This window comes from Anolis carolinensis, chromosome 2, assembly GCF_035594765.1.
Source record: "Anolis carolinensis isolate JA03-04 chromosome 2, rAnoCar3.1.pri, whole genome shotgun sequence".
In the NCBI taxonomy this organism is placed as follows: domain Eukaryota; kingdom Metazoa; phylum Chordata; class Lepidosauria; order Squamata; family Dactyloidae; genus Anolis; species Anolis carolinensis.
The window spans coordinates 152317874-152337355 of NC_085842.1; the positions used below are offsets into that span (position 1 = coordinate 152317874).

Consider the following 19482-nt stretch of genomic DNA (forward strand, 5'->3'; position numbering starts at 1 on the left):
GCCTTGTCTTCTCCCCGGATCTTGCCTTGTTTTCCGGACCTCGCCAAGTAATTACCACGGATCTTGTTCTTGCTCCTCGTTTCCTTGTTGCCTTGAATCAAGCTTTGTGTGCCAAGAATCAAGTTATTTCCTAGCCTTGCTCAAGTTCATGGACTAAAGGACCTTGTCATCTCCCCTCACTTGCTTGGCAAGTGAGTGTTTCGGTTATTGGATTACAACTTGGGACCTTAATATTTCATATTGGACATTGCTTTTTTGGACTAATTTTGACCTTTCCTGAAAGGTCTACTTCTGGACTATTTCCTATACTTGTTTTATTTAACTTTATATATTTCCTTAATAAAGATATTAGATAGATTCTGGCCTCTGTGTATGGTTATTGGTGCTCTGCAGCCTGGGTCATGACAATAATCTATTTGCAGATGTCAAGGGAACAATGATTTCAAGCCAGCATTACCAGAAGAATACAGTTATAGCACTAAGATTTTACCTTAACTGCCAACAGGTCCATCTCATGGAATCTTGGGTTTTGTCGTTAGATCAGAGGAAAGCTAGTGCTCTCCGGCTGGGAATTCTAAATGTCCCTCTCTAAGGTGAAAATGGAGTTGTGGTAGGGCTATAATTGTGTACTACAGAAAAGTTTTAGGAATCTTTTGAAAAGGACAACACAGTGTTTATCATCTGTGTTGAGATTAGACTTGTGCAACCCTCCAAAATTTTCACTATTGGCCATGCTGATCGGGGTGCTGGGAACTGCAGCCATGCTCTTTACCCATGTATGATATTAACTGAAAAAACGAATGTAATAGTAAGTGGCTGCCCTTCATTGATATTGTAATGGACAGAAACACTGGCAGGACTGGCCCAGCTCTCATGTATCCAAGGGTGCATACAAAGTATAGAATGAATGCAGTTTGACACAAATTTAACTGCCATGGCTCAATACCATGGAGTCACGGGAGTTGTAGTTTTACACCAGTACTCTCTGCCAAAGAATATTGGTGCATCACTAAACTACTAATCTTATAATTCCATGGCATTGAGCCATGGCAGTTAAATGTGGTGTCAAACTTGATTCATTTTGCAGTGTAGATGCACCCCAAAGAATGACCAGTGTGTGACACTAAGAAGGAATGACAAATGGGATTGAGTTCTTTGCTGTTCAACGTGTTATCAAAGGCTTTCATGGCTGGAATCGCTGGTTTGATATTTATTTTAAGCTGTTTAAAAATGCATATTTAGGAACAAGTCCTAATTGTTTCAACAAAATGATTCTCCAGGTTAGTTTTTCATCTTGAATATTTCTTCTTCATTATATTCTAAAATGCAGTAGCGCCCAGATAGTGGATAACGGAACCCCCAATTTCAAGCACAGCAAATCTTTGAATCACAAATGCTAGGAACAAACAACACACCAAACCCAATTTGAGGGCTGGATCTGGCTGGACACTGAAGAAAAAGGAATCTTGACTAGATGTACCTATGGCCTCTCAAGCAATCCTTATAGTGTTGTCGAAGGCTTTCATGACCGGGATCACAGGGTTGTTGTATGTTTTCCGGGCTGTATTGCCATGTTCTAGAAGTATTCTCTCCTGACGTCTCACTTATAGTCTCACTTATATTTTCTATCCCTGAAATCACAGTGCTCCAGCATTGGTCATACTGTACCAAAAGCAAAGCATATTTTCTAATGTACAAGAATGCCATTTTCATGACACATTCCTCTAGAATCAATCTTGGTGTTAAACACAGACAGCACAGTCTGATTTCCCTCTACTGGAGGCACAGATGGAAACAATAACAATCCTTTCCATCAGATGACACATCAGATTGGGATTCCCTTTTTAAATCATCACAAGTGGGCTGCCGTCCAAATGGAGATGGGAGAATATAGAGCACTTTTGGCAAGTCGCCACAAAACTAGCACTAATGTACTCTGAGAAGTATTGGCTGAATAGGAGATAGGAGCGCTTTTTCTACCCAGACTTTCTATTTGATCAGCATCTTGCTCTGCAGATAGACTATATCACACAGTTAATGATATATGGAAGGAGCAATTGGCCAGAGACTAATAGTGCAAGAACATACTTCCTTATGCAGAAGTAGGTCCCATGGCATTGAGTAGAGTTTCTTTTCCTGTAGCTGTAGGCTACATTTCAGAGGAAGGAACTGGCAAAACCAGCTCTGAGTATTCCTTGCCCAAGATAACCTTATGAGAAATTCATGGGGTTGCCGTAAGTTAACAGGAAACTTGACTTAAACTCCTCCCCACCCCTCCCACTCCCACACAAATAGCAATGGGAGTATAGTTTCCTATGGAGAAAAAAATATGTGAAAGTACCCCTTCCCCCACACTTTCTTGTTCTAATGACCTTTATTTTATTTTGTTGGAATAGGCAACTTCACTTATTTGAATATCCAGTTAAAATTCTGAGCAAATGATTTTGTTTTGCTAGCATGTGCTGTCAAGTTGACTTATGATGAAAGCTACATCCAGTACATGTTGTTATTAACAGCCCTGCTCATGTCTTACAGTCTCTTGTTTGTGGCCCCATCTACACTGCCTATAATGTAGTTTGAAACTGCATTATATGGTCAGTGTAGACTTGTATAATGCAGTTAAACTGCATCATAAGAGCCTACATAGATGGGGTCTGTGGCTTCCTTGATTGAGACTAATCATGAGAAATGTGGCCTTTCACTTTTCTTACTGCCTTTTATTTACTGAGCATTATCTTCTTTTTCATTGATCCATGTCATTTCTTAAATATGACAGCCTCAGTTTAGGCATCTTGGTTTCTGGAGAGAAATTAGATCTTAATTGCTCTATTCGGGGGTTTTGGGTTACCTTAGCATCCATGGAACATTTTTAGCACCCTATTTCAAATACACTGATTTTCTTCCTGTCCAGTTGCTAATGCTAAAAGCAAACTGTTCTTCTTTAAGAATATAATATGTTCTGAAAATCAGAATAGCATTGTGCCAAGCAGAACCTTATGAGAACACTGTGTAAAAGGGAAAGGATTTTCACACAGAGTGAGAAAGAAGTTGAAAGAATGAGGCTGGCACTCTATAAAGTCAAGCAAAATCCACAAAAGAGTGATACCTTTATGGGCCAGCCAAAATGCACAAAACACTTCATGCAAGCTTCTCAAGCTCCACTGACTTCTTCATCAGGCAAGAGATGTTAGCAGCAGTTTAAATGTTATTCTTTATTGTGCCTTCCCCACATGTCCCACTGGGAGTTCAGATGTAGACCTTTTCTAAATCATAGAAAATATTGTACCAACTTCATAGGCTCTGTGATTCTGATGCATGTTTTTCTCAGCAATTCGCTTGCAATCTGGTTCTTTGGGCTTTAATCTGGTTCAAATAACCTTTCCTTCTCCCCCTCCCATTTTTATAGCAAATTCAGAATATTTTGCCCTCCATGCAGCATTACATTGTTGTAGAAATGAAGGAGCAAATGGTGTAAGGGACTAATGAGCTTTCTCACGAGGAAGTGGTTCATTCCCAAATACTTCCATATCTGTGTATGTATGTATTTCCTCAATTGTAAGACACAGATACATCCTAATTTCAGTACCACCACCCTCCAACAAAAATACATAAAATATACCTGTGATTCTAAGGTGCATTCTGTTTTTAGAGATGATTATTTGGAAAAAAAAAGTGTGTCTTAGACTTGAAGAAATACAGAATTAGTGCATAACAGAAAATATGTATATTTGCATAAGTGATAGGAGAAAAAATTGGAGGGTCCACAGTCCAAAGCCAAAAAAAGGACTGAACAGGCCCGTAGCCAGGATTTTATTTGAGGGGGGGGGGGGGCTGTGTCTGAGTGAGAGAGGATCCAGTCTAGCAAACCTTTTGTATCCTTATCCCAATACCCCTATGCATATGGGATATATTGAGCATGGTGATCAGATCATGATATGAATAAACATAACAGTTTAAATAATACCAGTAAGGCCTTTTCGCAGACCACTCTGAGAATTTCGGGGGGGGGGAGGCTGAAGCCCCTCAAGCCCCCCCCCCCCCCCCTACATTCCTGGGACCAGACATTGTTGACAGGCATCTAACCCCAAGGCAAGTTAACTAGGAGGAAATGGGTGACTGGTTAGGGTAATCTCATCACATGAAACAATCAGGGCCAGCTAACACCTCCCAACAAAGGATTCCCCCAGGCAGGAAGCAACCAGGCTTTGAAGCTGCAAGGCTTTTTAATGTGAATCAAGGTGGCCAGTTGCAACACTCACACCTGCCTCAAACAGACAAGAGTTCTTTCTCCCACCCTGGACCTTTCACAGCTATAGAAACCCGCTTTGCCTAGTTTCCAACAGACCTCACAACCTCTGAGGATGCCTGCCATAGATGCAGGATAAACATCAGGAGAGAATGCTTCTGGAACATGACTATACAGCCCAGAAAACTCACAGCAACCCAGTGATTCTGGCCATGAAAGCCTTCCACAACACAATCTCATCACTACTAGCTGAGTGCAAGATGAGTGTTAATGCAGGTCCAATGTAGGCAAGGAAAATGTGGTGCCAAATAGATTTAGTTTTTTTTTTGCCTTGAGTCAGGAATGGGCCATAAAAATTGTGGATGGTTAAGATGCACCAGTACAGAGGACTTGAATGTGTTTCCCCCCAACCAGGACTGCATTTACACTGTAGAATGAATGCAGGTTGGCACCCCTGTGGCTCAATGCTATGGCATCTGAAAAGGTTTTTAGTCTTCTTTTCCAAAGACTGCTGGTGCCTTGCCTTACTAAACTACAACTCCCAGGATGCCACAGCATTGAGCCATGGCAGTCAAAGTGTGAAACTGCATCCATTCTACAGTGTCAAGGTGCCCGGGTCCCTCCCGTCCCAACAGAGGCTGCATCTACACTGTAGAATTAACGCAGTTTGATACCCTTTTGACTAGCAGGACTCCACGCTACAGCGTTGAACATTTTGGTGAGGCACCAGCACTCTTGGCCAGAGAAAGCTAAATGCCTCGTCATACTACTACAGCTCCCAGTACGGCATAGCACTGAGCCATAGCAGTGGAAGTGGCATTCGTTCCACGGTGTAAGTAGGGGCGCCCTGAACAAGGGAAGAACCCCGGCGCGAGACGTTCGGATTTTGAATGGAGGAGATCCGAGCGAACCCGGTGACGTGGCGCTGTCCCATTGGCCCTCTGCGGCGGCGACGTCACGGCGGTATAAAACCGGGGTCTGAGAGGGGCGGGGTGGAAGGTCGGCTCAGTCGGAACGAGGAAGGGGAGCGGAGAGGATGGGGCGGAGGCAGCGTCGCCATGGCAGCCCAGGGCAGCGGCGCGGCGGTTGCAGTTGCGGCGGAAGGTAGTCGCTGGGGAGGGCTTCCTTTCCAGGCGCAGGCAAGGTGCCCAGGTGCCGGAGAGGGGCGTGTGCGGCGCGGAAATGGCGGGGAAGGGGCCGGAGAGGGGGCTTTGTCCTCTTCCTCCATTGCAGCCCTCCTTGCAGGAGGCGAACGAGGCAGTGGGGAGATGCCTTGGTCCGCCTTCTTGTCCCGCTCAAAGGGACCCTTTCAAAGGCTTCCGAGGCGGAACTGCAGGGGTTGTTTCGGAAAGAAAGGGAAGGGAGCCTCCCGGTAGTAAAGGAGCCACACACACACACACCCCTCTCAGCGTGTGCACGGTAGAGCCTCCTCGCCAAGCGCACCGCCGCAGATCTGGAACCTGGTGCTTAGAGAGGAAGCCAAGCGCTGCGGTTGGCTCGGATAGAAGTCCAGCAACCATCCCCTTTTCCCCTTGTTTTTTCCCTTCTCTGCTTCCCCCTTTCTATCCTTCTCCTTTCCCCTTCCTTTTCCTCCTCCTTACTCCCTCCCTTCTTCCCTTTGTGTTGTCGAAGGCTTTCATGGCAGGGATCACTGGGTTGCTGTGAGTTTCATGGCCATGTTCCAGAAGCATTCTCTCCTGATGTTTCACCCACATCTATGGCAGGCATCCTCAGAGGTTGGGAGGAATAATTGGAAACTAGGCAAATAGGGTTTACAGTATATATCTGCGGAATCTCCAGGGTGGGAGAAAGAACTCTTGTCTGTGTGAATGTTTCAATTGGCCACCTTGAATAGCATTGAATAGCCTTGCAGTTTCAAAGCCTGGCTGATTCCTGCCATTGGAAATCTTTTGTTAGGAGGTGATTAGCTGGCTCTGATTCATGTATGGATTTCCCCTGTCTTCTGGGTGTTGTTCTTTATTTCTGTCCAGATTTTAGAGTGTTTTTAATACAGGTAGCCAGATCTTGTTCATGGTTTCCTCCTTTCTGTTGAAATTATCCACATGATTGTGGATTTCAGTGGCTTCTCTTGTGTAGTCTGACATGGTGGTTGTGAGAGTGGCCCAGCATTTCTGTGTTCTCAAATAATATGCTGTGTCCAGGTTCATCAGGTGATCTGCTATGGCTGACTTCTCTGGTTGAGTGAGTCTGCAGTGCCTTTCATGTTCCTTGATTCCTGTTTGGGCAATGCTACTGTGTTTGGTGGTCCCTATGTAGACTTGTCCACAGCTGCATTGTCTACGGTAGACTCCTGCAGAGGTGAGGGGATCCCTTTTGTCCTTTGCTGAACTGAGCATTGGTGGTTTTCTTAGTGTTCGATTTTCTAACCACCATGTCAGAAATTCACAAGCATGTGGACAATTTCGACAGAAAGGAGGAAACAATGAAAATGAACAAAATCTGGCTAACAGCATTTAAAAAACTCTAAAATAAGGATAGTAAATAAAGAAAAACACTCAGAAGACAGGGGAATTCCAGACAAGAAACAATCAGGGCCAGCTAATCACCTCCCCACAAAGAATTCCCCCAGGCAGCAACCAGCTAGGCTTTGAAGCTGCAAGTCCATTCAATGCTAATCAGGGTGGCCAATTGCAACATTCACCTTTGCCGCAGGCAAACAGTTCTTTCTCCCGCCCTGGACCTTTCACGGGTATATAAACCCAAATGGCCTAGTTTCCAACTGATTTCACAACCTCTGAGGATACCTGCCATAGATGTGGGCGAAACGTCAGGAGAGAATGCTTCTGGAACATGGCGATGCAACCCTCAAAACTCACAGCAACCCTTTCTTCCGTCCTTTTTTCTTCCTCCCTCCTTCCCTTCCTGGTTTTCTCTCCCTCTTCCTCCATGCTTTCCTTCGAGGGCGAGTGCATCTGCAATCCGATGGCCCTTTCTTATATACAGTATGATCATTCTACACACACACGGGAAGGGAAGGGGCGGAGGGCGGGGATCCTGGGAGAGAGACTGGGTTGGGAAGCGTGTGTCTTGGTGAAGGCAGCAGGAATGGTTGTCTCTGAGTTGCACAGGTATTCCGTCCCTCCGGTTTGGGGCTTGGCGTCCCCGTCCCGTCCCCCCGCTTCGGAAAGACTATCGAGGCTGTTCCATTGTCTCGGGAAAAAGCGGGTGTATCCCTTTAAAACCCGGTGGGTGGACGTTCTAGCTGGTTAGCGGAGTGCTGCAGTTGGGCGCGCGTGTGTGTCTTGGCGCGTTGGGCAAGTTAAAAAGGAAGTCCCGGAGGAGAGGAAAATCCCCGCATTTGCCAAGGAGGAAGAGAGGGGCTTTCATTTCCCGGGAGCCTCGGAACAAAGGAGCAGCCTGCAACTGTCCTTTTTGGAAGGAAGGCGTGGGAAACTCCTGCCCCAGTGGGGCTGCTGGCTGGCCTGCTCGCAGCTTGGAAGGCGGTTTTGAAATGGAAGTGTCTCTAAGGAGTGAGTGTATTCTTCTGCTGGATGTGGCCTCGAAAGGGAGGGATCTGGGAAGGGGAGCTTTGTCCCAGGTGGAAGCAAAACACCAACTGGATTGCTGTGAGTTCTCGGGGTTTTATGGCCGTGTTCCAGAAGCATTATTTCCTGACATTCGCCCCCATCAGTGGCAGGCATCCTGGTCTGTTGGAAAACTAGGCAAGTGAGGTTTATATATCTGTGGAAGGTACAGGGTGGAAGAAAGAACTCCTGTCTGCTTGAGGCAAGTGTGAATGGTGCATTTGGCCAGCTTGATTAGCATTGAATGGCCTCACAGCTTCAAAGCCTGGCTGCTTCCTGCCTGGGGGGAATCCTTTGTTGGGAAAATACTGACAGCTCTGTGCTTTCTTTTCTTGCTGCAGAGGTTACACCCCTGGTTCCCAACCTTTGGGCCTCCAGGTATTTTGGACTTCAACTCCCAGAAATCCCAGCCCACTTACCAGCTGTTAGGAACTGTGGGAGCTGACGTCCAGAACACCTGGAGGCCCAAAAGTTGGGAACCACTGGGTTTACAGGCAATGAGGACTTTTGCTCCATTTGATCCTCTTTACCTGCACAGCGCTATTGCCTGCTTTGGAAGTTAATATTTATTGGAGGGATGGCAGCACTGCCAATGCATTCACCAAACCAACCAAAAATGTCCTTCAGCAAATGCATATCCAAAGGTAGTGGCTGTGTGGTTTCTCCTCTTTCTTTCTTACTGTTTACAGCTTTATGAGATGCTCCTTTCCTTCCCATAGCACTTTTCTCTTGCAAGTGGCAACCAGATTCGCAGCTCCGCTCACTGGCCAATACACATTTTGGTGCCACAAATATTAGCCTTGTTTCTGGGTATATTTGACCTGCTGGTGCCAAAAATGACACCAGTTTCCCCTCCTATCAGGTCTAATTTTTTGAGATAACAGAACATATGCCAGTCGCCAGCTGCTCACCCACAGAAAAACCTGGATAACCATATCTAGGAAACTAGAGATGCAATTTTCTGCTTCAGTGCCCCAAATAACCCCAGAAACAGGCCTGAAAACCAAACCACCAAGGAAAATGTGTCACTGTTATTGTGCTGTGTTATTGCAAGATGTTTGCATGAGCAAGAGTTGGCCGCTGCTTCTCTTCCCTGGTGGACTTATTGAAATTCAGCCTGACAAAAGAAGGCTGAACTACAGTTCCAAACAAAGGGGGGACTGCTAGGGTCATGCTTCTGTTCCCACTGCTCTTCTTAAATTTCAAGGTGCCCTGCCAAGTTCTGTCTGAGTGGTTCTCTGTTGTACAGCCCTTTAGATCCCATCCTGCAGCAGACAAGGATAAACCTGTCTCCTGAAGTGTCGTGTTGTAGCTTACTTTAGGTTGGCTTTCTTCACTCTGACAAAGAAAAGAGCCTGTGGGTTTCTCTTGTAAGTTGGATGGTTTGATGTGTCCTAGAACAGGGATGTATGTGCCTTTTGATGCTTGTGGCAGGGTGCCTGGCAAACGTTTAGGCCAGCAGCAGCCCCCAGATGTTATGAATTATTTATCTGGGTTTCTTCAAAACAGAGACACACACACACAGGGCCTTTGTGTATATGAGTTGCGGGAGGTAAATGAATGGCTTCAGTTTAGTGTTTTCTGTTGCTCCCACTTTTAATCAAGTGTCAAAAATAGTGTTATAACTTAAACTGAGGGGAGGGGGAGTTTCCTAAATCATTTAAGGAAGGGGAACAATCATAGTTTCAAATGACTACAATTTTTTTTGTATCTGGAGCAACTTGAGAAACTGCAAGTCCCTTCTGGTGTGAGAGAATTGGTAGTCTGCAAGGACGTTGCCCTGGGAATGCCCGGATGTTGATGTTTTGCCATCCTTGTGGGAGGCTTCTCTCATGTCCCCGCACGGGGAACTGGAGCTGACAGAGGGAGCTCACCCACGCTCCCCAGGTTCGAACCTCCGACCTGTTGGTCAGCAGTCCTGCCATCACAAGGGTTTAATCCATTGCGCCACTGGGGGCTCACTACTACAGTGCATGCTACCCTGCAAAACAAATGAATGTTGGCTTCTTGTGTCCAAAGGTAGCAATGATAAGCATGTTTACATAGACGTAAATTCCACTACTTTTAAAGAGAATTACTTCAGGGAAAGTTTTCTTAAGATTGCTGTCTTAGTGGAAGCTTTGGTTTTGATGGTTCATGGATACTTTATTTCTGTCTAAGATTCAGAAAACAATCAACTAAAGGCAACCGTTATGAAAGCTAGAATCACTGTATTGTTTTATATCTAGAACGTGCAAGTTGCAGCAACATCGGGGCTATAATGATGACCTCTGCTTTATGATTCCAATGTCTGTGTCAAACCATTGGGAGTGGACATGTCTCTCCTAATGCACAACTAGCAGGAGAAACAGGTCCTTCAACTTCGTATTGTTGGTTTACAAAGTGCTGCGATTGCAGTGCTTGGTGCTGGAAGTGCCTGGAGGCAAGTCCTAAAGCCAGACAACTTGGGACTCCGGAATCAAGATGTTCAATGACCATGTGGTTTGAACTCTTAAACTTCTCTCTGGGTGGATCATAACACAAGCTGTCAAAAAGTGCAAAGTCCTCTTTGATAAAGGAACCTGGCAGACTCGCTGTTCTATTAAGGAAGGAAAGTATTTTGGGGGAAAGCATATAGGTGGTGTAGGGTGCATTTCAAAAGAATGAACTGGCAAAATCACCTCTTGAGTATTATTTGCCTACGACAACCCCATATCCACAGATATATAAATGCATTACTGCATACTACTTGATAGCGCAGAGACTCAACTGGCCAGCACTAGCTATCCTGCTCTGAGGCAGACTCTAAATGGAATATGTAAAATAGAGCCCTTTGTTTTTTTGGTTTTTTACTGCTGCCTAATGACCCTGTAGCTTTCCTTCTCGATACTCATTCTTACAATTGTTGCTGGAGAGTTCTGTAGAAGTAGTAAAAGATAAACACAGAGTTTGAAGAAAAGCTGGCATTGTGGTTTCTGACTACAGAGTTTTTGAAGACTGATAAGCTGGGATGGGCTTGCGTTCTCCCTTCACTTCTGGAAAAGGTAGTTATTTTAAGCAAAAGCAGTTAATTGAATTAATCTTTGGTCTGTGTTATTGAGCCGGACAGCCCAGCTGCAGTATGACTAAAAAACAAACATGCATCTAATCGTTGTTTACATAAGAGGCTCACATTACTCCTGGCATGACTCTTCAGATTGCTTTAAAACTTCACATGCGACAGAAACATTTAACTTTTGTTGGGATAGGTGGGTAACTTGCAATCTGATTCTATACATTATTACCACATATGGGATAATGGTGGCACAAAAGTGTAATGAATGTAAGGGAATTTTGCTCCCAGTGTCTTATACTCTGTGGCTAGGCTGGTGTGAAGCCCTTTTTTTGGCTCCCCAGGAATCCATGCCTGTACTAAGTGTGGTTTACAGTGCTGTTCTGTGCCAGTATCCAACAGTGGATTCTTTCTCAAATCCTCTGGAAAGATTTGTGTATAGCTTTACTTCTACATGCCTCATTGCTGGGTGGTTTTTTTTCCGTGTCAGGAGCAACCTGAGTTGCTTCTGGTGTGAGAGAATTGGCAGTCTGCAAGGACGTTGCCCAGGGGACGTCCGGATGTTTTGATGTTTTTTCCATCCTTGTGGGAGGCTTCCCTTATGTCCCCGCATGGAGCTGGAGCTGATAGAGGGAGCTCATCCGCGCTCTCTCCGGGTGGTATTTGAACCTGGCAGTTTCAGGTCACAAGGCTTTAATCCACTAGGCCACGGGGGCTCCTCTCATTGCCGGTAAACACAGTATCTGCTGGAGCCAGGCCGGCATAATAACACTTTACTCTGGTGCAGCTGGCTAAATAGGGTGCTTTCATTGCAGAGGATCTCCATGCTACTTGTAGCATTTGTACTACTCCCCTACCCTCCCTTAACCTGGTGTCCACTTGCTAAGGCTTTTGTAATTCAATATCAGACTCTGTACCCATCTATCAAAAGAAAGGTGTAATTGCCTGCCTGGCCTGAGTGCTCTATCTACGAACTGTGCTGGTTCATTTATAGCTGTGTATCTTCAGAGCAAGTGCTTGACTAATTATTAGTCAGTGATCAGATCTTTATATCTGTTCATCCATTAAACCAAAATACCACATGCCAGTGAGCAAAAGAGAGGCGGTGAATCATCCTAGGTTGCCCATTGTGACCAAAGTCAATGCTGCGGTAGCATTTTTTTTTCCTATCATGATCACAGGTTATTGTACCCAGGGGGGATGGTCACTTAAAATGGCTTGGACTCTGCTGACACAATTGGGCTTTTGCTGAGCAACACATTCCATGCCTCATTGTCTGGCACGATTGTTCAGAGCCTAAACAGGAGTGGTAAACAGCCTTCTCAGCTGCTTGTTACCTATTAGCAAACTATTGCTCCACTTGACTTTGAAAGCTTGACTGGCTCTGTTGGGCCAAACTTTCTGCAAAGGAAATTTCCCTATTTTCTTTCCTTGTGTGCCCAAGCTTTAGATATCATAAAGGTTTGTTGGGCAGAAGAGGTTTGATATTTACATAACAAATAGGCCTATAGCTTTTCATAGCTATAGGTAGATAGTATGGTTCTTGACTATGTTCTTGACTACTACTGTAATAATCTATTGGGCATACTGGTCTCAAACATCTAGAAAGCACTTGGTTATCTACCACTGCTGTAGACGGTGTGTGACTGGAAAGCTTGTCAGGATTCAATAATTTTTTTATATCTGTGTCCTATTTTAATCTTGTAAAATGCCTTTGAGTTCCAATTCTGGAAAAAATTGAGATACAAATAAATACAAAATATATAATTCCCTATATTCTTTACTTTCACTAATTTTCAGTTGTCAATTCAGTATGATCGTGTCACCTCCTGATGGCTTTTACCTTCAGTAGTTCGTTGGTGTTTAAAGGATAGATTGGGACCAGTTACTTGGGTCACACTGATGCCCCATCTACACAGTCATATAACATCCAGATTATCTTCTTTAAAGTGGATTATGTGGCAGCGTAGATTCATATAATCAAGTTCAAAGCAGATAATCTGGGTAAAATGCTTTGATAATCTGGAGTATATAGCAGTGTAGATCCAACCTGAGTTCTCTAAAGTTGGGTTAGAGCAGTACAAGTATTATGCAAGCATATTGCAAGAAATGAATCCAAAATTTATTATAAGAAGAAATTGTTATGAGAGAAGAAGAGAGATCGCTTATGCCTGGAGTATCTCACAGACAGTTTGCATGTATGAGATGACTAATTAGAAATGACAATAAAAGTCATTGTCATTTCTCATGTCACCCCATGTAGAAGTCTGTAAGAAAAGAGGCAGGGCACATTACAGGTGGATAGTTTAAATCAAGGAAGCCATGGACTTGAGTTGGCAAGACCTTAGTAGGACTGTTAATAACAAAATATTGCTGAGATCTCTCATTCATAAGGCTGCCGTAAGTCCAAACTGACTTCCAGTGGTGAGCATGACGCTATCCTCCAGATGTTGAACTGAAAGTCCCAGCAGCTCAGTCCAGAATAGCTCAGTCTAAGTAAACCTGGAGAGTTGAAGGATTCCCATTCTTCCTTATATAAAGTCTCCTTTAATATAGTTTTTAGGAGCTCTCTACTTGAATATTGTTTCTGCCATCTTAACATTAAGAAAAGTGCAGGTCACTGAATTAGAGAACTTATTTTGAAATTAATGCTAACATAGCTGCTCAGAACGCCAGATCTTTACTAAAAGTGATGTATTGTGTTCTTGGGTTTTTAAAAAGGTGTTGTGGTTTTGGTGTTGCATTGTGATCAAATGGGTTAAAACACCCCAGAAATCTTAAAGGTGGTTCTTCCTTACGCTATTTGGGGTTTAACTGAATCTAAAATTTCAACAAGGACAAATGTGAGATACTATACTTAGGCAGATAAAATGAAATGCAAAGATACCGAATAGGTGACGTTGGCTCGACAACAGGACATGTGAAAAAGATCTTGGAGTCTTCATGCACAACAAGTTGAATATGACCCAACAGTGTAATGCAGCAAGTAAAAAAGCCAATGGGACTTTGGGCTGCATCAAAAAGAGTATCGTGTCTAGATCAAGGAAAGTCATGGTGCCTCCCTATTTGGTTTTGGTCAGATCTCACCTGGAATACTGTGTCCAATTCTGAGCACCACAATTCAGTAAGGATGTTGATAAGCTGGAAGGTGTCTAAGAGGAACACAACTAAAATGATCAAAGATCTGTAGACCATGCCCTATGAGGAGCGTCTCAAAGTGCTGGGTATGTTTAGCCTGCAGAAGAGAAGGTTGAGAGGAGACATGATAGCTATGTATAAATATGTGAAAGGATATCATAAGGGAGAGGGAGCAGACTTGTTTTCTGCTGCTCTGGAAACTAGGACTCGGAGCAATGGGTTGAAATAACAGGAAAAGAGATTCCACCTGAACATTAGGAAGAACTTCCTGACCGTAAGAGTTGCTCAGCGGTGGAACCCTCTTCCCTGGAATGTGGTGGAAGCTCCTTCTTTAGAGGCTTTTAAACAGAGGCTGGATGGTCATCTGTCAAGGGTACTTTGATTGTGCTTTTCCTGCATTGCAGGGGGTTGGACTCGACTAATGTAACCCCTTCCAACTCTTATGATTCTATCTCCTTGCAAAAAAAAAATGTTCTCCTTCAGAAAGGCACTGTTAAATCTCTGGACAATTAATGAATTACTTGTGGTTCTAAAATCTGAATAATAATTAATATGTCTCTGATCAATGAATCCTGATCAGAGGTGAAATCTTGCAGTATCTTCCAAGCTAATAGCATTATTTCTGCACAGCTTTGTGAATTTCAGTCCACTCTCTCAGATGTCCAGATTACAGCTGTTTTGCTGCTTCATAAGATCTTCTTGAAGACATAGTTTTATGTTTCACAACTAGGCACCTTTACCTACTCTGATGCAATGGGGCAACTTCTTCTGATCAATAAACTGAAGTGCTTATTTGCATATTGGTCTCTTTGATAATGTAGTTTTAGTATCTCTCTGCAGCTATTCCTGTCTTGCTCAACTGCCTGTCAGGATAACTTATTCACACTCTTTTCTCTCCTTAGTCTGTTTTATCTTCTGGGTAACTGTCTGTCTACATCTATCAGAAATGAGGTGTTGTCAGTTAATACTTCGTGCAAGGTGCGGATTTTGGTGAAGTGATCTTGCAACTCCTTTCATCAACAAGGACTTTCTTAAAAGATGATGTATTTTTTTTCTTGAAAGCAGGGAAGATTGGAAAGTATAGGAGATACACAGGTGTGCAGACCCCTGCTTTTAACAACAACGATGCTTTAAGCCATCTACTCAGAACCTACTTTCAAATGTCAAGTAAGTTGAGAACACTGTCACTAGTCAAAAGGTGGTTGGTACTTAAAACTACTTGGTAACAGGTATTTGTAAGATGCCTTTAAGGCAATTGACAGCAGTTTGGGAACAGCAGTAGAAAACTGAGTCAATAAAGAGTACTTTGTTTGCTTACACGCCTCCCTTTGCTGTTTTCTTAGATGAAGCTGTTAATCTCTTCTCAGGGAAGTGGGCAGCGAAGCTTCCACTTGCTCTGATCAAAGCTTTGCTCCTGTAGTCTTTCTGGCCATAAAGCATTGGCTTGTATGACAATGACAGTGTCCGATTTGTATCATCCCAAACCATCACCATTTCCATTTCTGTCCTCAAGTCTGGATTTTGCTACTTTAGCTCTGATCTTTTGGGCTGCAATTGCAAATGTGGCAACCTTTAGTGTTATATTTTTGGAATAATCTGCTAGCAAGTCACAGATCACAGCAGATTGTTGCCATGCTGCCCTTTCTTCCAAGAGTGTTCCCAGGAGATTTTTCCTAGGATCCTTATACAAGGGGCAATGTAGCAGATAGTGTGTTAGATCTTCTTTTTCCCCTGTGCCACAAATGCAAAGTCGTTAGACATGGGGGATCCCTCTGTATCTTCCCTCTAGCCAGTTTGATGGCATTGTTTGGAAGCGCAGAGCTGTGAATGCTTTCCTCAGGACTGCAGACGTTAGGTCTTGAAGATATTGCTGACAAGCATTGGCTTGTGATCCAAAGTGTATTCAGTTTCTGGTAAGCGGTGGGTGCTGCACTGGGACAAACCCAGGACATGGAACTGTTCTTGACTGGCAAAGTCCCACAGAAGAAAGGGTAAGCCTCTATGTAATGGAACATTTTTGAGAATAGACATTTTGCCTTTTTTGTGAACAGTATGAAGGAAAGTATGTATTACTGGAAAATCCTTCCTATAGGTACCTTAGTGTTAGTCAGAGTTAATTCTGGTCATAGGAGCTTATTGTGTCTTCAGTCACCTAAACACTGATGCAAGAATCTAGTTGCTTTCTCCCTTGTTCCTTCATCCAGTCTAATGCAATTCTAAGAAAGAAGTGACCCGAGTGTTCAGAGATTATAGCTTTAGTTTGTTGCTTAATGCCAGCCTGCCATCCTGACATTAAGCAAAAGACACTTTAACCTGGCATCTCTTCTAAGGACAGTTTGACTACCATGCTGTGGAATAAGTGAGCTTGCAAAGCAGGGTTGTTGGTCAATTAACATTTCAATTTTCAGTTCCCTTTTACACTTGCTTGGAAAGTGCACTTGATTAATTTGGTCCTGTCACTAAGCCATCTTTTGAAATTCAAAGGTATTTTTTGTATGTGAACCATGTTTGTAGGTTTTGATGGCTGGCCCACCAAGAAGTACACAAAGCTAGACAGAATACAAGAAAATGCCATCGTTGCTCATTGTGTTCATATAAAGACATGTAATTCGTTAAGCAGTTTCATTATGAAATACGAAATGCTAGCACCTCATGTTTCTGCTTCAAAAAATTTTTTGCTTAGCCTTTCCTAGCCTTCAGTAAAGACTGATGGGAGGAAAGACTCTAAAAGTAGAGCATGTTCTGTATTCAGGAACAGCTATTTTACTCCTGGCTCCTCTCACAGATTATAAACATTGTGTATTGGGTTGGGGTGAAATATAGGCTACTGCATTCATAGTGTCTTCTTCCTATGAAGGTGATTACTTGTAGACAAATGGGTTGGATACTGCTTCATGGTCTTCCCAATTAGAAGACAAGGCTCAAGGTTGACAGTATATCTGGATAAGGATGGCTACCATTCATCTATTCAATCCTCCTCTTTGTTAGGTTATTAAATGGAACTGTCCACATGAATAAGAGAGAACTGTGGGAGAGGCACACACCCTCTTGTTTCAAGGAGGCAATAATAAGACCAGTATTAAAGAAACTTTCACTTCACCCAGCTGATTTGGGACTCTATAGATCAGACTCGGGTATTTATTTATTTATTTATATTCTGCCCTTCTCACCCCGAAGGGGACTCAGGGCGGATCACATTACACATATAGGCAAACATTCAACGCCTTTTAACATAGAACAAAGACAAGACAAACATAGGCTCCGAGCGAGCCTCGAACTCATGACCTCCTGATCAGAGTGATTCATTGCAGCTGGTTGCAGCTGGCTTGCTCTCCAGCCTGCGCCACAGCCCGGGTATTCAATTCTTGGCCAAGGTAACTGAGAAACCCATGATCTCCAAACTTCAAATGCAAATAATTTAGATAATATCAATTATCTGTATTCATTTCAATTGGCCTTTTTGGTTTAAACAGATTGCTTTAGTTGCCTTGGTGAATGATCCACGCTGGACATTAGCTGAGAGTGGGGAGTGTAATCCTGTTTCCTATAACAAATGTCATTACTATTGACACGATAGCCTTCTGGAGTATTACTGTTTCTGATTCTTTCTATCAAGCCACATCAAATGATGATGGAAGATTCCTATTTAGGATCATGACCACTGAGTTCAGAAGCTTCTGTCTTCCACCTTCTTCATTTAAGATCACTACGAAACTTTTGAAAGAGACCATCAATGCATTAGTAACATACATTGTACCTGCTACCTATCTTCAGGGGAGTGGAGATAAGAATGATGAGAATGAAGAAGCTGAAGCAAAATCCACTCAAGAAGGAATAAAAAGTGAATTTGTGAATTAGCTCCAGCTTGGTCCAGAATTAGTTGTGATCTCCCAGAAAATCAAATGATAACATGAGAATGTTCATGGATCCTCAGGTGGCATCAGCCACAAGGAGTATGTTTTGTGTTCCAGAATGATCATACCCAGATTTCGTTCATGATTGGTCGCTGTTACGTTTTTCAGGATGTTCTGCTTGTCAGTATACTTGAAGACTATCTGGAAAGCTTGTGTTGGTACAAAATGAAGCGGCAGGGCTGCTAGTTGTTATACATTGCTGTGATCACATGACACTATAGTACTGAAAGATAGGCATTGGCTCTCAGTTTATTTCTAATTGGTTTTAGGCTTAAAACCAGCTTAGAACCCAGTTATCTGCCTGTCTTGGTATTAACCGGCTTGGTATTAAAATCAGTAGGAGACGCTTTTTTGGTTTACTTTTCCAAATCATTGCTTGTTTTAACATTATTTTTAGTGTTTTACTATAGTTGCTTGCTTTATAGTTGTCTGTACACTGTTTTGTAAGTTTTGAAAAGGTAATATAGAAATACAACAGATAAATATTAAAATGCAGGCAGAGACAAGCCTCAGCAGCCTGCTTCAATGAAAATTTCAAAGTACTTTGCAATTCCAGCTGTAGAATGTTCAAGATTGGCATGTTGGTTCTATGCTAGTATATAATGGTCTAAAAACAAAAGATGCTAAAATAAGTTGAATGTAGAATATACTTTTGTGGCAGGGTCAGAGAGATATTCCTACACCTATGCAAATATAATCAGCTACAACGTGGGTAATAAATGTTTCCTTTAAAGTTTTGCTTTAAAATGGAGGTTTTACTTCCACTGTTGACATTAAATTGTTGGCGTTCAAACACTGTGTGAAGAATCCTTGATTTAAAAGCTCAAAAATTCAGAGTAGAAATCATAGGCTCACAGGTTTCAGTAGCGGGAATCCTCTCTGAACTCCTAGTATTTTGGTATTTGCTAGATTGATTCCCTGGACCCCCTGTGGATACCAAAATGCGTGGACCTTAGCATAGCAAAACAGTATTCCTTCCAGAAATGGCCAAATCAGTGTTTGCTTTTTGAAATTATATTTTTAATATTTTCAAGATGTGAAAACTTGAATCAATGGATACATAATCTGTGAATATGGAGGGCCAACTGTACTGGCTTAAATGGATGAAGTGACTGACTCAATATAAAGCTTCTTGTATTCTCATAGTACAGTATTATGGACTATCTGACCTTGAGACTGACCACCAACTGCCTATTTAATTTTCTTAAACTGTGTTGGCACTCAGTATAATTTTCTTTGGCAGATTATTCAGAGGTGGGCTTTTTAAAGCTTCATTCTCGCTCCAGCTTTATCCAAGTCGCAGCGTGATTGTCACAGGATCTTGTCTCAGTTCTTGCCCAACTGCAGATGGAGACAAGAAAGCTCATTCTTTCTCTCTTTCCCTCCAAATAAAGGGAGAAAGAGAGTTCTCCCTTCTTACTTTACTTATGATCACGAGGCTGTGTGGTAAAGGGAATGGGTAGCATAGCTATCTCAGAGTATTTCAGATTTCTTGGGGAGCGGGACAGAATTCTTTAGAAACTCTTGCTGTAATTCCAGTTAGAATAACTTCTTTTGTTGGTGGCTTATTGAAGTGGTCTCATACAAAAGCTATTATGGTATAGTGGA

General features: G+C 43.0%; 1 protein-coding gene across 3 annotated transcripts in view; it reads left to right on the plus strand.

Moving 5' to 3' along the window:
* The first annotated feature begins 5224 nt into the window (after nucleotides 1-5224).
* Nucleotides 5225-19482, plus strand: part of cdc42ep4 (CDC42 effector protein 4) — a 29358-nt gene continuing 15100 nt past the window's right edge. Inside the window, exon 1 of one of the 3 annotated variants that reach the window (XM_008104110.2) lies at nucleotides 5225-5350. The gene's annotated coding sequence lies outside the window, so the exon portion shown is untranslated. Of the gene's footprint in view, nucleotides 5351-7309; nucleotides 7738-7812; nucleotides 7834-19482 lie in introns of those variants that run through there. The other 2 variants (XM_008104111.3, XM_062970857.1) reach the window with 2 other exon arrangements.